The 19,033-nt window shown below is 48.7% G+C and overlaps 1 pseudogene; it reads left to right on the top strand.

Moving 5' to 3' along the window:
• Nucleotides 1–19,033, top strand: part of LOC126930551 (protein FAM133B-like) — a 1,157,570-nt pseudogene that overhangs the window by 70,755 nt on the left and 1,067,782 nt on the right.

The raw sequence follows: 19,033 nt of genomic DNA, 5'->3' as shown, positions 1-19,033 counted from the left end.
TCCTTTAAATTTTTTTTAAAGCTTGGGTGTCCTTCCCTGAGATACCTGCATGTGAGCCCTGGCTCTGCCACCTGCTGCTCTGTGACCTTGAGCAAGTCACTTAACCTCTCTAGGCCTCAGTGTCCTCATCTGGGAAATGGGTGCAGTGGCAGGGCTGAGCTTGTAGGGTCATGGGGAGGAATGGATGAGATACACTATAATTCTTCTTTCCTGTGACATCCCTTAAACCATCTCAGTTCTGTCTTCCAGAAGTTTCTCCTCCTACCTTGTGGCCCTGGATGATCCCAGCAGAATCTGCACCCCCTGTCTTTTGTCTCTTGGATCGATCAGGAACTCCTGTCATCTCTTCCTGTAAACAGATCCCCACCAACCGACGTCTCCCTCCACCTCTGTCTCCCTGTCTCAGACTCATCCCCTCCTCTCTAGAACACACCCCCTTGCTGGTCTCCCTGCTCTTGTTCCTGCCTGAAAGCCAGTTCTCTGCTGGGAGCAATTCCTCTAAAACTTAGAACAGGTCCTGCTCCCTCTGCCCCTCCACCATTCCCAACCACGTTTACAACACAACTGAAGTCCCAGCAGGGGTCTGTGGGGTCCTCCTCTGTCCCCTGGGAGGCACCTAGCTGCTCCAGCCCTAACCCTCCACCCACCAGGCCTTTGCTTGAAGGCCTCCTCTGCGGCAGGCTTTCCCTGGCCATCCCGCCTGAAACACATTCTGTCACTTTCTGTCCCTTTACTCAATGCCCTTCCTTCATAGGATCCACTGCGATTACAGCTCCATGTGGCTGCTTCTGTCCAAGTCCTCCTGGTTACTGTCTCTTATTACTCGTTCTTATTTCATTGCTCATAGGAGTTGCACGGTGCAGTTTTGCGGGTGAGTGAAAGACATGCATTGACGTGTAAGCAACTGTTCCAGAGCCACAGACTCTGGATGTCCCCGCCCATCTGCAACTATTCGACTTGGCCTACGAGCTTCCTGAGGCCAGGCTGCACACGTCATCTGACCCTCCCTTCGGAGGAGCAAGCAAGGATGCGGGACAGTTCGTGGCCCCCAGGAATATCTCTGACGGTGTCTTTATTCACGTGACACTAAAGGGAGCACACCAGCTCCTCCGGACTAGCAGGCCCTGGTGACCTAGTTTCTGTCTTGAGGCTCCCAGACTTCAGGAATATTTATGCTGCTGTGATTGCATTGCTTCCCCCAGTCTTGAGCGCCCTCTGAGCATGTGATCCACTGTGAGGTTTGTGTTCACATTCCTAAGTGTTCACAGCCATGCGAGGTTGACAAACAAATGATTAGAAACTGCTCGAAGCACAGGGAGGAGGGAAAACACCAGGGCACCTACGGCGCCCGATCTCCATGGTGTCTCATGTCGACGCGGAGATGTGCACATCGTGTGACCTCACTGAGTTTCCGCAGGTCCCTCCCGCCCTGAGGGTGGAGGCGGATCCCTTCACCAGCTCACGTGTCCCACAGGCCAGTGTGGAGCCCCATTCGCTAAAGAGATCTCTGGTGGCTTTAAAATATAACTGCATTATTTGATGTTCCACCCTTCAAGAGGTGAAAACTAATTCCTCCCCCTTGAGTGTGGGCCAGACTCAGTGACTCACGCCTAAGAAATAAAGGATGGCAGAAGCAATGGTGTGTGACTTCTGTGACTAGGTCATGGAAGGCAGGGCTGTCTCCTCCTTGCTCTCTCTGGGGATCACTCCCTCTGGGAGAAGCCAGGGGCCACGTCACGAGGACATGCAAGCATCCGGAGCCCAGTGAGCACACCGTCTTGGAAGCAGATCCCACTTCTCCTCCGTCAGTGACAGTAGCCCATCCTTGGCCAACCTCAGAGAGAGCCTAAACCAGAACCCCTGAACCACGCTGCTCCCAAACTCCTGACCCACAGAAGCAAGCAGTGAATGTTTGTTGTTTAGGATGCTCAGTTTGGGAGGTAATTTGTGACTCAGCACTAGACAACCAGTACCAGATCTCTGCTTTCTGGGACCCCTGTGTTCGTGACTGCTTGGGACTTTCCTTTGCTGCGCTCACACCTATCTCTGCCCTTTTAGGATCCCGTTGCCATAAAATTGAGACAATAACATCTATAGGGTTGTGGTGAGACACAGCTTTAGAATAAAGCATTTAAAGCCCCCAGCACAATGGTCAGCACATAGAAAGTAGCTGAAATTGGAGTCGTTTTCATTCCTGTGCAGACCCCCATGCCTGTCGGACAACATCGCTCGTGCCGACAGGGCTGACAGGCATGTATCCCACGGCCGCCTTCTTAACTAGCCAAAGGAGAGCCACTCTGTACCCCTCAGCAGTGCCCATGGGCTCTCACACTGCCTCCAGCCTCTAATACCCAGACTCAGGCCCCTGGCCACCTCTGGGAAGGGCATCCTGTTGCTTTCACCAAACCTTCTGGGTACCAATGCAAAACTCTTGTCCTCATCACTTAAGTTTCTCCTAAAACTCCTTATGGAAATGAACTTATTCTGGGCTCTGATGCTTTCTCAGGTCTGCCAGGACACACCTGAATCCAAATGCAGGCTCTTGCTTACAGCTGATGATGCCAGTGTTGATGACAAGTGTGCACACCTGTACCACTGTGTACTGGCAAGATGGCCAGAGCTCTTGGAGGAAAGTAAATCGTTGAGTGAAATATTGATTTGGTACTTTCTTTCAGTTACTTTTTTTTTTCGAGAAAGAGCCCTGCTCTGTCCCCCAGGCTGGAGTGCAGCAGCATGATCTAGGCTCACTGCAACCTCTGCCTCCCAGGTTCAAGCAATTCTCCTGCCTCGGCCTCCTGAGTAGCTGGGATTACAGGCACCGGCCACCATGCCTAGCTAATTTTTGCATTTTTAGTAGAGATGAGGTTTCACCATGTTGGCCAGGCTGGTCTCGAACTCCTGACCTCAGGTGATGCACCTGAAAATCCAAGTTATCCCTTTTCCTTGCCTTCAACATTTGCTCTCGTGTGGGACTGCAACGCTCAACACATTAAGACTGTTCTCTTTAAGGGTGTGTGTGGAGGGTGTTTGGTTTTCACTCATTTCCCAGCACTAAGCTGGGGTTCTATCATTTGGAAGTTTCTGCACTTTTGGCTGCATTCAGGAGCATGTATCTGGGACAGAGCCGATGTGTGGTGTCTGTTAAAAGTAGGACAGTGTTTGCCACTGTCATTCCTCTCCCCGGGAAAGCTGGCCACATCTTCACAGTGCGTGCACGTGCGTGATCACACTTGATCCTCAAGGCTACACTCTGAGATCGCTGGGGCACACGTCAGGTTTATGCTCATTTTAGAGATAAGAAAAATAGAGATACAGAGGGCTTAAGTGGCTTTCCACAGTCACCAAGCCAGTGGTTGCAAAGCTGGGTTTGAACTCAGTTTCTGACTTCAATTTGGGGCCTTTTGTGCCTACTGGGTTTAGACCAATGCCTACGTGATGTTTGCTGTGTGATGCTGTCATTCTGATTGAAAGTGGAACCGCTTAAAATAACACTGAATATGCTAACACGAGGCACTGGGGCACGGTGCAGACAGCTGGGCCCTGGAGCCAGGCCCCTCAGCTTCAAAACCTGGCTCTGTCATGGACCAGCGGGACCACCTGAGCAAGGTGCTGCACCCACTTTGCCTCAGTTTCCACATTTGTGAAATGCAGGAGTCGTTAGCATCTGCCTCGCAGGTTGTTGTGTGGAGTCAGGGAGCTCACCCACATGCCCTGTATACAGTACCTGCTCCAGGATAAACACTCAGTTCATATTAACTCTTTATTAAGGTCTCCTTTTTGAAAGTCTTGAGACCACTGGCTGCATTTCCCAGTTTTTCTCTAGTACCTGGTGTATGTAAGTACCGAGGGTCGTCTGCCTAGGCTTGTAGGCAACACGATTGTAAACAATGAGGGTTGTTTACCATCTGGAAATAGCATTGCTTGGCTTGCAATCATATGCCTTGAGGAAGCCACCTAGTTGTAGTAGAAAAGTCAAAAGCCCTATTCTTTTCTTTATATTCAAATTTCGTTCTTAAAAACCATTTAGCTTCGTAATAAAAAAGCAATTCAGAGAAAAACAAACAACCATGGTTCTTATTGTTAACAATCCTGTATCACGCTCTTAAAAATGTGTTAAGACGGCAGGTCTTATGGTCAGTGTTCTTTCCATGAAACAAAACAAAAACCAAATTACTAAGGTTTTCTTCTCCATCAGAAACGGTAGATTTCAGCTGTGGTTTTAGTCTTGGCTAGCTAAATATGGACAACCCTTTGTAAACATCTTTTCTCCCATGCTTGTTTTACGTTGATATGGTTTGGCTGTGTCCCCACCTAAATCTCATCTTGAAATGTAGCTCTCATTATTCCCATGTGTTGTGGGAGGGACCTGGTGGGAGATAACTGAAAAATGGGGAGTGGTCTCTCACAAACTGTTCTCGTGGTAGTGGATAAATCTCATGAGATTTGATGGTTTCATAAGGGAAAGCCCCTTTTGCTTGATTCTCATTCTCTCTCTTGCCGCCACCATGTAAGACATGCCTTTTGCCTTCCGCCATGATTGTGAGGACTCCCCAGCCACGTGGAATTGTGAGTTGATTAAACCTTTTTCTTTATAAATTGCCCAGTCTCGGGTATGTGTTTCTCAGCAGCATGAAAACAGATTAACACAATGTGTATTTGTAAGGCTCATTTTCCACAATTACAGCTTAGTGGTCCCAGAACATAATTTTGTGATTGGGAACTGGGATTTATTTTGCTTGTTGGGCTTATCTGCCTGCAGTGCAGGAATAAGGGACAAGCTACTAAGTGGACTTACTCCTCTGCTGCAGCCCTGTGCAAACCATCTCCCTCCTATTTTCTCCCATGTACTTCCTGCGGAGGTATTCAATGGTTCAAGAGAAGAAACTGCAGTCCTCATTTATCAGCATCCTATTTCCTGGACTTAGCCCAAATGTCTTTATGGTCCAAGTGAAAACATGATTCTCAAGTATAAAGAGAAAAACTGAAGGGAGAAAAGCTGACGGTTTGCTGTGGATGGTTACCTGCGTGACAGGTGGAACAGCTGTAGCTGCACCCAGAAGACAACTGACTTTCACCCTCGACGGCCCCTGCTGCCTTTCAGAACCCTGTGTGTGATGTAATAATGGGGCCCTGCCGGGTGTGGTGGCTCATGCCTGTAATCCCAGCACTTTGGGAGGCCAAGGTGGGCAGATCATTTGAGATCAGGAGTTCAAGATCAGCCTGGCCAACATGGTGAAACCCTATCTCTACTAAAAAATACAAAACTTAACTAGGTGTGGTGGCTCACACCTGTAATCCTAGCACTTTGGGAGGCCAAGGCAGGCAGATCACAAGGTCAGGAAATCGAGACCATCCTGGTTAACATAGTGAAACCCCATCTCTACTAAAAACACAAAAAGTTAGCTGGCATGGTAGTGCACGCCTGTAGCCCCAGCTACTCAGGAGGCTGAAGCAGGAGAATCCCTTGAACCCAGGAGGAGGAGGTTGCCCTGAGCCGAGATCACACCACTGCACTCCAGCCTGGGTGACAGAGTGAGACTCTGTCTCAAAAAAATAAACAAATAATGGAGTCCACGTGACTTTAAGAAGTGACAGGGCAGTGACCAGCAAGTGAGGCTCAGGGAAATCTAACTTTTATTTAGTTAGCCTGATATTTTTCCAGTTTATCAAATATGCATTCCCATGGAACTGGTGGGAGTTTTCATTCTTATGCCGTTGGCTGGAGGAACGGCCAGGGCAGGTGGCAGGAGGTGAGGCACCTTTGTGGCAAGGGCTGGGCTTGAGCAAAGGTGAGGTCTGCCATGAGCTCACTGTGAAGACTGACCTGCGTGGGTCTGCAGGTGAGTTAGGGGCCCGTGACCCAGCTGCCCGGCTGGCTCATTCTGATTCCACTGAAACCCGAGCCTGGGGCGCAGCCAGCCCTTGGGAGCACGAGGCAGGGCGTCTGGCTGGTGAGCTGCATTTTTTGCTTCCTGCCATCCTGTCCATGGCAACCACGTGGAGCATGAGGGAGCCTGGGAGGTTGGACTGCGGTCCAGATTAGCTGGCAGTGAAGCTGCTGACTGGCAGCGGTCAGACACTGTTGCCAGGCTCTCAGCCCTCCGTCCTCCTGGCTGAGGGAATCCCGGTCACGTTCTGACGCGGGGAGCCTGTGCTTGCGGGAGGTGAGGCCTTAACCCAGCCTCGACTCGGGGAGAATTGAGTTAGTTAAGTCAATTACGGTCATTCACTTCCCTTTGCTGGTGATTGGCTTTGGAAGGGGCACGTGACATCATTCTGACCAATTAGGGGACGTCAGCTGTGAGGCGGGCTCTCCTGGGAAAGAATTACGCTACACTTAAAGGGGCCGGCGATAGACATTCTACCTTTGGACATGTGGGTGCTACTGGTTGAGGTGATGATACGTGGGGGTGCTGCATCCGCCTTGCCATGTGGAGTAGACAAAGCTGAGGTCAAGGCCAACCTGCGAAGGATGCCAAGAGATGATGGGAAGAACCAGTTCCCAAGTGGTCACTGACCCACTGAGGTCACCAACCTGGGTTTGTCTATTTCTGGACTTTTGTATTATGAGCTAATTAATATCCACGTGGGTAAGCCTTTTTGAGCTAGGGGTTTTTTCTCATGGAGGCAGCTTCCTGTTATAGGTGGCAGTGAGGAAGTCAAAGTTCATGGCTAAGAGCACAGGCTGCAGAGTTAGACAGACCTGAGTTCACGTCCTTGCTCTGCCACCTACTTGGTGTGTGACCTTGGGCTTAGCTTCTCTGACCCCGATTTTCTTCATCTGCTTCTAAATAAGGGAGTGTCCTGGCAGAATCATGGGAGGAACTGTGTGGAGCCCTTAACACAGAGCCCAGCCCAGTGAGCAGTCAATAAATGTCAGCTCTCCCAAAGTTGGCAACCAGTCTGAAAGACTTCATGCCCAGTCTCACAGCAAAGCTCTGTAGCCCAGGATCTTCCAAGCACCTGTTGCTCGTAGCCATGAAGAAATAAAAACAACCCATGTTTGGCCCAATCTTCTATACATTAGGGCTTTTGAGCCTTTCCTGGGGATGCCGATTATGCAGCATTTTGTGCTAGGTGGATCTGGGATTGTTTTAAACTCTCTTTAAAATGAAAGCAACACATTCTTTTTAAAAAAGTAAAAATAAAATGGACTCATCACCCAACAGTAATGCACATGTATGTTCACCAAAGAAAATATAGAGGGACCCACAGCTGTATGATTGGTATGAGCCTGTTACGGGGTTGAATTTTGTCCCCCACCCAAAAAGCTGCAGTAAGTCCTGACCCCAGGACCTCGGAGTTGACCTCATTTGGAGAGAGGGTCTTTCCAGAAGTAACCAAGCTGAAGTAAGGTCAGTACGGTGGACCCTAGTCCTTAGTCCTTATCAGAAGGGAGAACTTGGACACAAAGAAACCCACAACGGGAAGGCAATGTGAAGACACGGGGACAAACGCTCACCTACGAGCCGCGGAGTGAGGCCTGGAACATGTCCTCCCCACACAGCCTCAGAGGGGACCAGCCCTGCTGTTGCTGTGATCTCAGACCCGTATCCTCCAGAACCGTGAGATAATACATTTCCGTGGTTTAAGCCACCCAGTCTGTGGCACTTTGTTATGGTAACCCGAGCAGACTAACACAGGCCCCAGGCTGGACACACCACAAATGCCCGTCAGGAGGTGGGCAGGTGAGTGGTGGTGAATTGATACAAGGCAGCCGTGAAACCAAACTACCTCCAACTAGAGGCAACATGGAAAATTCTCAGACATGAAGTCCAGCCACGAAACCAGAGGCAGGAGTCCATCCTGCAGGATTCCACCCACTAGGATAAAATTAACGCATGGGCAAAACCGATTGAGGGTGACAGAAGTCAGAATAGTGGGGACCCCGGGGGCCGGTGATGGCAGGGAGCTGGGGGGCTTCTGAGGAGCTCACAGTTCTCTGTGTTGATGTCGGTGCTGGTTGTACAGATGGAGGCACGTTATCAAATCTTATTATCTCAACAGATATTCTTAAGAGACAGCAGATACCCACTGGAATCCCTCAAATCCTGGCAGCCCCCCACAGAGGAGAGAGGGCCCTGTGCATGAGGGCGGGTAGTCTGTGAGCCCCTCCCCTCCTGCCCACGAGCCCCTCGGGAGCCTCAGTATCCTCAGACACTGTGGCTAAGCGCACCCACTGTGATGATGAAAGGTGACTTTTACTCCATCAGTCTCCTTTTCAGCCTCAAAATCACCAACTTCTCATCATTAAAACCGAGAGAGAGAGAGAGAGAGAGAGAGAGAGAACACCAAAGCCTCAGCATGGAAACGCATGAACACGAATGAGCAGGTTTGCTTCCAAATTAGACCACATCCCAGTGTGGCCAGGGACCCAGTCCCCTTCTGTGATGGACACACGCATCCTTTCCCCACTCTTTCTTGAAAACGACTGTCCTTGATGTACACTGTGTTTCCCCGTTGTGAAGCTGTGGGTTGAAGCAGGTTCGAGGAGGACGAGTAAGAAGCCCAGGGCTCCGGTTTGAGTGTTTGTCTCCTGCAGCATAGAAACTTAATTCCCGATGTGGCAGAATTGATAGGTGGGGGCTTTAAGAGGTGATTGGGCCAAGAGGGCTCTGCCCTCATGAATGGATTAATCTGCTCATGGATTGATGGGTTATCTTGGCAGTGGGACTAGTGGCTTTATAAGAAAATGGAGAGAGCTAAACCAGCACACTCAGCCCCTCACCATAGGATGTCCTACACCACCTTGGGACACTGTAGAGGCCCCACGAGCAGGAAGGACCTCACCAGGCGTGCCCCTCCAAACTTGGACTTCTCAGCCTCCGTAACTGTAAGAGATAAATTCCTTTTCAAAAATAAATTAGCCAGTTTCATGTATTCTCTTATAAGCAGCAGAAAAAATGACCAAGAACCTCAGGATCCTGTGCTTGGGAGCAGCCAGGCCCACGCTGGGTCCTGCGTCCTTCCATGCAGCTGACAGCCCTTGGCTCTGCTTCCAATGACTGCACACACCTTGGCTTGGACTACTGTGTTAGTTCATTTTGTGTTGCTATAAAGGAATACCTGATGTTGGGCAATTAATAAAGAAAAGAGGCTTAATTGGCTCACGGTTCCACAGTAGAGCCGTGGTACGCAGGATGAGCCAGAGGGCATCAATCCTGTAGGGTAGGCAGTGGGCATGTGTGGATGGCTGCTTGCAGGGGACAGGTCTCTATGGATTTGATGGTACGTAGAGGAAGCATGGTGCTGCCATCTGCTTCTGGTGAGGTCTCAGGGAGCTGCCAATCATGGCGGAAGGTGAAGGGGAGCCAGTGCATCACACAGCAAGAGCAGTAGCAAGAGAGGTGCCAGGCTCCTTTAACAACCAGCCCTCGAGTGAGCTAACAGAGCAAGATCTCACCCATCACTGAGGGGAGGGCCAAGCCATTCATGAGGGACTCACCGCCCATGACCCAAACACTTCCCACCAGGCCCCACTAACAACACTGGGCATCACAGCTCAACATGAAATTTGGAGGAGACTCATCCAAACCATATCAAGTACCCTCCTCTCCTCCCAGCTGTCTGCAGCCTCCCTCCCTTACAGATTTGGCAGGGCTAAGCAGTGTCAGCAAAGTTCTTGGGACTCTGGAAGGGGAGCAGAGGGAAGGCTGGGCGGCGGGGTGCTGGACACTCCAGGAAGTAGTAGAACTGGCTCCAGGTCGGGGCCATAGACACTGATTCATTTAGAAAAGTGTTCTAGCCCACGGCTTGCAGGCTCACTCTCAAGACATTCTGGGAATATGTTCTTTCAAAACATGTTCTCTGTCTTCCTTTCCATAAACCTTCAGGTTAAGAAAAAAAGAGAACACCTCCTTTGGTTTGCTTCTTACAATAATACCATGTGATCAGTGGAATCAGTTATTCCTATTCCTATTTTCTTTTTTATTTTATTTTATTGTTTGAGACAGAGTTTCACCCGTCGCCCAGCTGGAGTGCAATGGAGTGACCTCAGCTCACTGCAACTTCCACCTCTCAGGTTCAAGCAATTCTCCTGCTTCAGCCTCCCAAGTAGCTGGGATTACAGGCATGCATGACCACGCCCATCTAATTTTTGTATTCTTAGTAGATACGGGGTTTCACCATGTTGGCTGGGCTGGTCTTGAACTCCTGACCTCAGGTGATCTGCCTGCCTTGGCCTTCCAAAGTGCTGGAATTACAAGTGTGAGCCACTGCACCCAGCCTCTATTCCTATTTTCTGAAGATGAGGAAATGGAGGCCACCCTCATGACTGATAAGTGGCACAGCTGAGTCTGGGTTCATTCTGAGTCCCCATCCCTATCCTGACCCTGAGTCAGTGGTATGCTGGCCAATGCTTAACAATTGGCTCCCTAAAACCATATGCCCTGCTTTGTAGCACCTGGCAATATCCATGGTGTAAATACATGCAGCGTGGCCAAGTTCATCTTGCCAACCTGACGACAATAGGCTCACACAATTCCTGAAAATTTAACATTTGGCTCTTTTGAGCCAGTGTGAGCTATTTTGAGCACATCACTGCCCTTGAGACTTCTATGTTAGTTTATTTTCTCTCTGTCCTGTCTGTCTCAAGCACAGCATTGACCCAACTACAGTCATGCACCACGTATAACAATGATGTGGTCAACAACAGACCACATATACAATGGTGGTCCCCTAAGATTATAATGGAGCTGAAAAATTCCTATCACCTAGTGACATTGTAACAATTATAATGTCATGGCACACTTTATTTTTTCACAAATTCAGAGTATCTTAAGTGTACAGTGTTTATAGAGTCTACAGTCATGTACAGGAATGTCCTAGGCCTTTGCATTCACTCACCACTCACTCACCACAGCAGCGTCCAGGCCCGCAAGCTCCATTCATGGTACATGCCCTGTACAGATGCACCATGTTTAAATTTTTATATGGTTTTTAACTGTACATTTTCTCCATTTAGATGTGTTTAGATACACAAATACTCACCATTGTGTTACAATCGCCTACTGTGTTCAGTGCGGTAACATGTTGTGGGTTTGTAGCCCAGGAGCAGTAGGCCACACCACACAGCCCAGGTGTGGGGTGGGCGACACCATCTAGGTTTGGGTAAATCCAGTCTATGGTGTTCACACAACCACAAAATCACCTAAGGACACGCTTCTCAGAAAGTATCTCCTCATAGTTAAGCAATGCATGATGAATTTTGTGCAAAACAGTTTTTTTTTTCATTTTGATCAATAACTCAGCGATTGAAACAACATCATGAACTGAACCCATAATTGATTCCTTTAATGTCTTAACTGTTCAGCCCAGTCATATTTTAAGGAAAAGGGTCCCCTCTCCACACCTAACCCCTTCCTGGCGTCCAGGGTCTCAGGCGCCTCCTCTGGGACACCTTGGGGCACTGCAAGGTCAAGAGGGGAGGGTGTTCACAGGACAAGCCAGGCAGGATGAGCCAGAGGGCATCGATCCTGTAGGGTAGGCAGTGGGTATGTGTGGATGGCTGCTTGCAGGGGACAGGCCTCTATGGATTTGAGCAGGAAAGATAGGGTCACTTAGCTCCCAACCCTAGAAAGGTATTGCGTTTGTGGTGGCTCCCGAGGAAGCTGCCTGCCTGTTGGATCAAAATTCCAGCCCCCGTGGCCTCTTGGCTGTGGCATTAGGGACATTTGTATGGTGTAAAATTTAACAGCCTCATCTCTGGAGACAGGCTGCCTGACTTCAAAAATCACTTCTGCATTTATTCCCTGGGTAATTTGGGACAAATTATGTTGACTTCTAGTGATCCGGTTTCCTCATCGGTAAAGCAATGGTCATAATAGTGTCTACTTCATAAAATGGTTGAGATAATTTAATGAAGATAAACTTGGAAGAACGCCTGGTAAGCTATAATAATTATTGTTATTTCTCATTCATGTGGTTCCCACATAACCCTTCAGGTTTGATCTCCTCACTCTGAACTCTAATAACATCATCCCTCCCACACCCTAGAACAGAACCTCCCCTGTTCCCTCTGGCCCTCATCTCTCTCCCATGCCAGGCTGTCGTCACCCTGGACCAAGCAGGGCTCCACATCTCTCGCTAGCAAGGGATGGAAGCTGGACAATATTGGAGACATGTCCATCACAGCTGCCCCATTTGTAGGTTCCCTGCTGCTAAAGCCACAGCCTGGATGTCGTGGGAACTGTCTACCAGGCACTAGCTGTGTTTTCTAACTCCCACTGGCAACAGGAGGATGGGAAGGGATGCACGGTCCCCACGTCTGTGCTCTAGCCCTGGGAGAGACTGCCAAGCTCCTGTATTATCCTGCCTGGAGCTTCCTGCCCAGTCACCCCTGGTCCTCCTGCCCAACATCTGAGCTGGACACTGGGGTGGTCAGAAGCTGAGATCCAGGCAGCAGTTGCTCCAGGTGGCCCCAGGAATTCACAGCTTGTTTTCCTGAGATGCTGGCAGCACTTCTGAGCATCTCAGGCCTGGTGATAACACTGGGGCGGCGAGCTGGGTGGGAGCAGGCCTCCCTGCTTGTCGGTTTGCAAACACAGATGCTTATCTGGGCCTGGCACATGCTCTGGTTTTGCCTGATAATCTGGGCAGGTCCAGACAATCAGTTGGAGCCACCGCACCCAACTAGCAGTGGCCCTGGAGATGTGGGAGAAAGACAGAGTCAGCCAGGCCCTCCTGAGTTAAGAGGGGGCTCCCCGGGGCAGGGGCAGCCTTGCCGTTGGGGAGACCAGTGGAACAGGGTTGAGGGGTGCACTCAGTTAGGACACCCTGCTTGCTCTGCTCAGAGCCCTCCTATATTAGTCCATTCTCATGCTGCTGTGAAGAAATACCTGAGACTGGGTAATTTATAAAGAAAAGACGTTTAATTGACTCACAGTTCAGCATGGCTGGGGAGGTCTCAGGGAACTTACAATCATGGCCGAAGGGGAAGCAAACACATCCTTCTTCACATGGCTGCAGCAAGGAGAAGTGCTGAGCGGGGGGGGGGGAAAAGCCCCTTATAAAACCATCAGATCTCATGAGAATGCACTATCACGAGTACAGTATAAAGGTAACCACTCCCATGATTACATTACCCCCACCAGGTCCCTCCCACAACACGTGGGGATTATGGTAGCTATAATTCAAGATGAGATTTGGGTAGGGACACAGCCAAACCATATCATTCCACCCCTGGCCTCTCCCAAATCTCATGTCCTCAAATTTCAAAACCAATTATGCCTTTCTAACAGTCTCCCAAAGTCCTAGCTCATTCCAGAATTAACCCAAAAGTCTAAGTCCAAAGTCTCATCTGAGACAAGGCAAATCCCTTCTGCCTATAAGCCTGTAAAACAAAAAACAAGTTAGTTACTTCCTAGATAAAATGGGGGTACAGGCATTGGGTAAATACAGCCATTCCAAATGACAGAAATTAGCCAAAACAAAGGGGCTGCAGGCCCCATGCAAGTCCAAAATCCAATAGGGCAGTCATTAAACTTTAAGGTTCCAAAATGATGTCCTTTGATTCCATGTCGCACATTCAGGTCATGCTGATGCAAGAGGTGGGCTCCCATGGCCTTGGGCAACTCTGGCCCTTTGGCTTTGCAGGGTATGGTATAGTCCCACTCCCGGCTGCTTTCATGGCTGGCCTTGAGTGTCTGCAGTGTTTCTAGGTGCACGGTGCAAGCTGTTGTTGGATCTACTATTCTGGGGTCTGGAGGATGGTGGCCCTCTTCTCACAGCTCCATTAGGCAGTGCCTCAGTGGGAACTCTGTGTGGGGGCTCTGACCCCACATTTTCCTTCCACGCTGACCTAGCAGAAGTTCTCCATGAGGGCCCTGCCCCTGAAGCAAACTTGCCCGGACGCGCAGGCATTTCCATACGTCCTCTGAAATCTAGGCGGAGGTTCCCAAACCTCAATTATTGACTTTTGGGCACCCACAGGCTCAACACCATAAGGTCACCAAGGCTTGGTGTTGAAGCAATAGCCTCAGCTATACCTTTGCCCCTTTTAGCCAAGACTGGAGCTGAAGCAGCAGGGATGCAGGGCACCAGGTCCCTAGGCTGCACAGAGCAGGGGACCCTGGGCCCAGCCCAAGGAAACCGTTTTTCCCTCCTAGGCCTTTGAGTTTGTGATGGGAGGGGCTGCCATGAAGGTCTCTGACATGCCCTAGAGACATTTTCCCCATTGTCTTTGGGATTAATATTAGGCTCCTCATTACTTATGGAAATTTCTGTAGCGGGCTTGAATTTCTCCCTTCAATGGGTTTTTCTTTTCCATTGCATCGTCAGGCTGCAAATTTTCCAAACTTTTACGCTCTACTTCCTCTTGAATGCTTTGTAGCTTAGGAATTTCTTCCACCAGATACCCTAAATCATCTCTGTCAAGTTCAAAGTTCCACAGACCTAGAGGGCAGGGGAAAAATGCTACAGTCTCATTGCTAAAGCATAGCAAGAGTCACCTTTGCTTCAGTTCCCAAGAAGTTCCTCTTCTCCATCTGAGACCACCTCAGCCTGGACTTCATTGTTCATATCACTATCAACATTTTGGTGAAAACCATTCGACAAGTCACTAGGAAGTTCCAAACTTTCCCACATTTTCCTATATTCTTCTGAACCCTCCAAACTGTTCCAATCTGCCTGTCACCCAGTTCCAAAGCCACTTCACATTTTCAGGTATCTTTTCAGCAACGCCCCACTCTACTGGTAGCAATTCGCTGTATTAGTCTGTTCTCACACTGCTATAAGGAAATACCAGAGACTGGGTAATTTATAAAGGAAAGAGGCTTAATTGACTCACGGTTCCACTTGGCTGGGGAGGCCTCAGGAAACTTAACAGTCATGGTGGAAGGAAAGCAAACACATCCTTCTTCACATGGCAGCAGGAGAAAGAAGTGCCAAGCAAAGGGGGAAAAGCCCCTCATAAGACCATCAGATCTCATGAGAACTCACTCACTATCAAGAGTACAGCATGGGAGTAACTGCCCTCCATGATTCAATTACCTCCCACCAGTCCCCTCGTATGACACATGGAGATTATGGGAACTACAATTCAAGATGAGATTTTGGTGGGAACATAGCCAAATCATATCACCTCCCTGCATGGCGATGGGCCCGACTCTCTCCTCCTTACACAGCTGGAGGAAGAGGAAAAGAAGGACTTCCTCTTTTCCTCTTCCAGTGAGACAAGACTGCCCCGTCCTGGCACAGTGTGTGCTGGCGGGAGGGGCCTGGGTAGAACATCCCACCAACACACCTGCCATCATCTGCAGGACTGCTCACAAGCACTTGCTCAATGCTGGGCAGTCCATCCACTCAGGGCTCACAGTGTCACAGGTAACCATTCAAACAAACCCACGCTGGGGACTATTTTCATGCCCATTTTATGGATGAGAAAATTAGGACTCAGCATGATGAAGGCAGTGGCCCCAGACCAAGGAGCTCATAAGTGGTGAAGTCAGGATTTGACCTAGTCTCATGCCAATGGTCCTGTTCATGGAACTGAGTGATTCTAGATTTTCTCTGGAAGAAGGAGCAGACAAAAATGTAGAGACAAAGAAGATAAACAGGAGGTGGATAGGTGGAGAGTTCTATGAGGACCAAACACAAGACTATTGGCAGAGGAAATGCATACGTGTTAGATCAAGAGGATGTATTCACTACCAGGGCGGCCGTTGCAGACTACCACAGACTGAGCGGCTTGAAAAAACAGAAATTTATTCTTTCACAGTTCTGGTGGCCAGAAGTCTAAAGTCAAGGTGTGGATAGGACCATGGTCCCTGCAGAGGCTCTAGGACACAATCCTTCCTGCCTCTTCCAGCTCCCTGTGGCTCCAGGCATACTTGGCTTGTGGCCGCTTCACTCCGATCTCTGCATCTGTCCTCACGTGGCTTCTTTCTCTCTGTCTTTCAGTGTCCAAATCTCCTTCTCCTTTCCCTTATAAAGAGACTCGTCATTGGATTTAGGGCCCACCCTAATCCAAGTGATCTCATCTGCAGACCTTTAACTAATCACATCTGCAAACACTCTATTTTTAACTAAGGTCACATTCACAGGCTTTGAGTGGACATGAATCTAGGGTGTGGGAATGACACTCTTCAAGATACTACAGGAGACGTGACTTTCTACAGTCTTACCACAAGGGGAAATGCTGGCTTTCTGTGAATCTCCAACCAAATGCTTTTCTCTCTCACCTTAAGTGGTGACACCCTGGACTCAGCGTTGGATGTCCTCAAATCTCATTCATATAGAGTCCAGGGCAGACAGAAATAAACTTTTCATCTGTGTATTTCTTTTAAAGTCATCTTTAAATTATCTTGGCATGTGGCACCTCTGCTACGTTCATCTGGAGCTTGTTCAGATAAAAAAGCCACATCATCAAACCTTTTATCAGCAGGACAGACAGCGGCAGAAACAAAGCAGAGACTTCCCCCAGAATTTCCTAGAAAATATTATTGTTTTCTCTGCACATCTGAATCACCATTGCTGAAGTGCCTGTGGGAGTCCACTGCAAGATCCAAGGGGAGAAGTTCTGATGTTTCAGGGCTGGTATGGACGTTTTGCCCCGGAAGACCTGCATGTAATCTGTTCCCAGGCTAATATTCAAAGCCGGTTGTGGATTTAGTTAACATTCTTGGGGGTGGTGCACAGTTCACCTCCAAGGGTATCCAGGAAGAATGTTAATCTACTGTCCCCCTTTTGTGTTTTTAAGAGGAAGATTCTGGCTGGGCACAGTGGCTTACAGTGCTGGCCTGCAGTCCCAGCCCTTTGGGAGGCTGGGGTGGGAGGATGGCTTGAGGCCCAGAGTTTGAGACCAGCCTGGGCAATACAGAGATCTCATCTCTACTAAAAATACTTTATTAAATTAGCTGGGCATGATGGTGTACACCTGTAGTCCCAGCTACTGGGGAGGCTGAGGCAGGAGGACTGCTTACGCGTAAGAGGTTGAGGCTGCAGTGATCTGTGATTGTGCCACTGTTCTCTAGCCGGAGTGATGGAGTGAGACTCTGTCTGTGAAAAAAAAAAAAGGAAGAGGAAGATTTGGTGGGTTTTTATGGAGTACTGGCATGGGTTTCTCCTCCCGGATGACCTTTCTGGCTTCAGATCATTACACATTCACTAAACGAGACCTACGTCCTGGTCACAGCTGGGCTGCACCTGTATTCCCAACGGCCTCTGCAGGTGGGCAGGCCAGGCAGGTGGTGTGAGCCAGACACACCAAGGGGAACCAGGTAGGTGGGGAAGCCAGGAGGATAGAACAGCAAACACCAGATCGTGAGCAGGGTGGTGAGTTGCACGGTGGGGCAGAGAAACCCGTGTGTCCAGTAAATCCTCCCCTGGAGTGCTTGACAGAAAACTGTCAAGGAGCCTCCTTTTTACTTATATGCAGACTTTGTGGATTTAAAAACTAATGTCTTTACACTGCCCATGTCAACATTACGTTATCCCGGCCTAGAAACTCTAGGCGGCCACCCATGACTTGGAAACGGTAGAAGCCCGACGTACCTGTGATGGTGAGTTAATCCACAAAGATTTAAGTCTTCTATTTTAACATAAAAACATAGAAATGTGCATTTATTTGTTAATAGTTCAACAGACAAACAAGATCTTTTCTTTGTGTGCATCCTGATTGATGTCCCGCTTTACTTCCTTGCATAACCTCATCCAAAATGTATCTGTGTGACTTCACGTCTGTTTATGTAACGTGGATTGAGAACGCAAAGGGATCTGTGAAGAAAAACATGAGCACAGGATTCTTCCACGCATTTCGTGATTTATCACTCAAATATTTCACTTGTCTGGCCTACATGTACTTTGATGGCTTTTTTTTTTTTTTTTTTTTTTTTTTTTTTTTGCAACCTGCTTTTATTAAATCTTTCCAAAGCATTGCAAGTATTTTTCCTAGAAATGATTTTTGCATTCATACCCCATTGGTTGAGATTATATTTCATTAAACCATACACTGACAGTTGCAGATACAGCTGGTAAAATCAGGTTTGGGAATGTAGACAGCCAAGTCTTAGAAGCAGGTGGAAGGGGCGTGAGTGTATCACCACTCTCTGGAATTCAGTGTGGGTCAGGGTTAGTGCATTTCACAGGAGGAAAGAGGAACACCTTTATTTTTAATTTATTTTTAGGTTTTATTTTTAGTTTTTATTTTCAGAGATGGAGACTTACTCTGTCATCTGGGCTGGAGTGCAGTGGCATGATCCTGGTTTACTGTAGCCTTGACCTTCCAAGCTCTAGGGATCCTTCCACTTCAGCCTCCCTGATAGCTGGGACTACAGGCATGCATCACCACACCAGGCTAATTTTTAAACATTTTTGTAGAGACAAGGTCTTACTATGTTGCCCAGGCTGGTCTTGAGCTCCTGGGCTCAAGCCATCCTCCTGCCTTGGCCTCCCAAAGAGCTGGGATTACAGGTGCCAGCCACCACCCCCAACCAGGAGCGCCATCACACCTGGGAGTCGGAATATTCACTGCACGAGTCTCTCAGCAATGACTCCCTCGCCACACTTCTGGAAGACGCCTGGGTACACAAAATCTAAATTCCTCAGAAAGAACTTCATCAGGTGGTTCCTGAACGCAGAATAGGTGCTTTTCAAATATCTACTTCCTGGGCTGCAGGCTTTCTGCCAGCAGAAGTTCTTTTTAGATGTTTCTTCATTCAGGAAATACATGTACCAGTTTCCCAGGCCTGCTGCAACAACTGTTCACAAACTGGATGGGTGAAAACAGCTAAAATTTATTTTCGCACAGTTCAAGTGGCCCGAAGTTAGAGATGGAGGTGATGGCAGTGCTGGCTCCCTCTGGAAAAGCATTCATCTCTCCTTGGCTTCTGGTGTCTGCGGACAGTGCTTGGCATTCTTTGACCGAGACTAGTCTTCACAGTGCCTCCCCATTGCATCCCTGGGTCTCATGTCCTCCTTCCTTTCCTCTTATAAAGACAGCAATCACTGGATTTAGGGCCCATCCTCAATTCAAGATAATCCCATTTCCAGATCTATAATTGGATTACACCTGCAAAGACCTATTTCTAAATAAGGT

This window comes from Macaca thibetana, chromosome 11 (assembly GCF_024542745.1).
Source record: "Macaca thibetana thibetana isolate TM-01 chromosome 11, ASM2454274v1, whole genome shotgun sequence".
Taxonomy (NCBI): domain Eukaryota; kingdom Metazoa; phylum Chordata; class Mammalia; order Primates; family Cercopithecidae; genus Macaca; species Macaca thibetana.
This window is presented reverse-complemented; position numbering and strand designations above follow the sequence as displayed.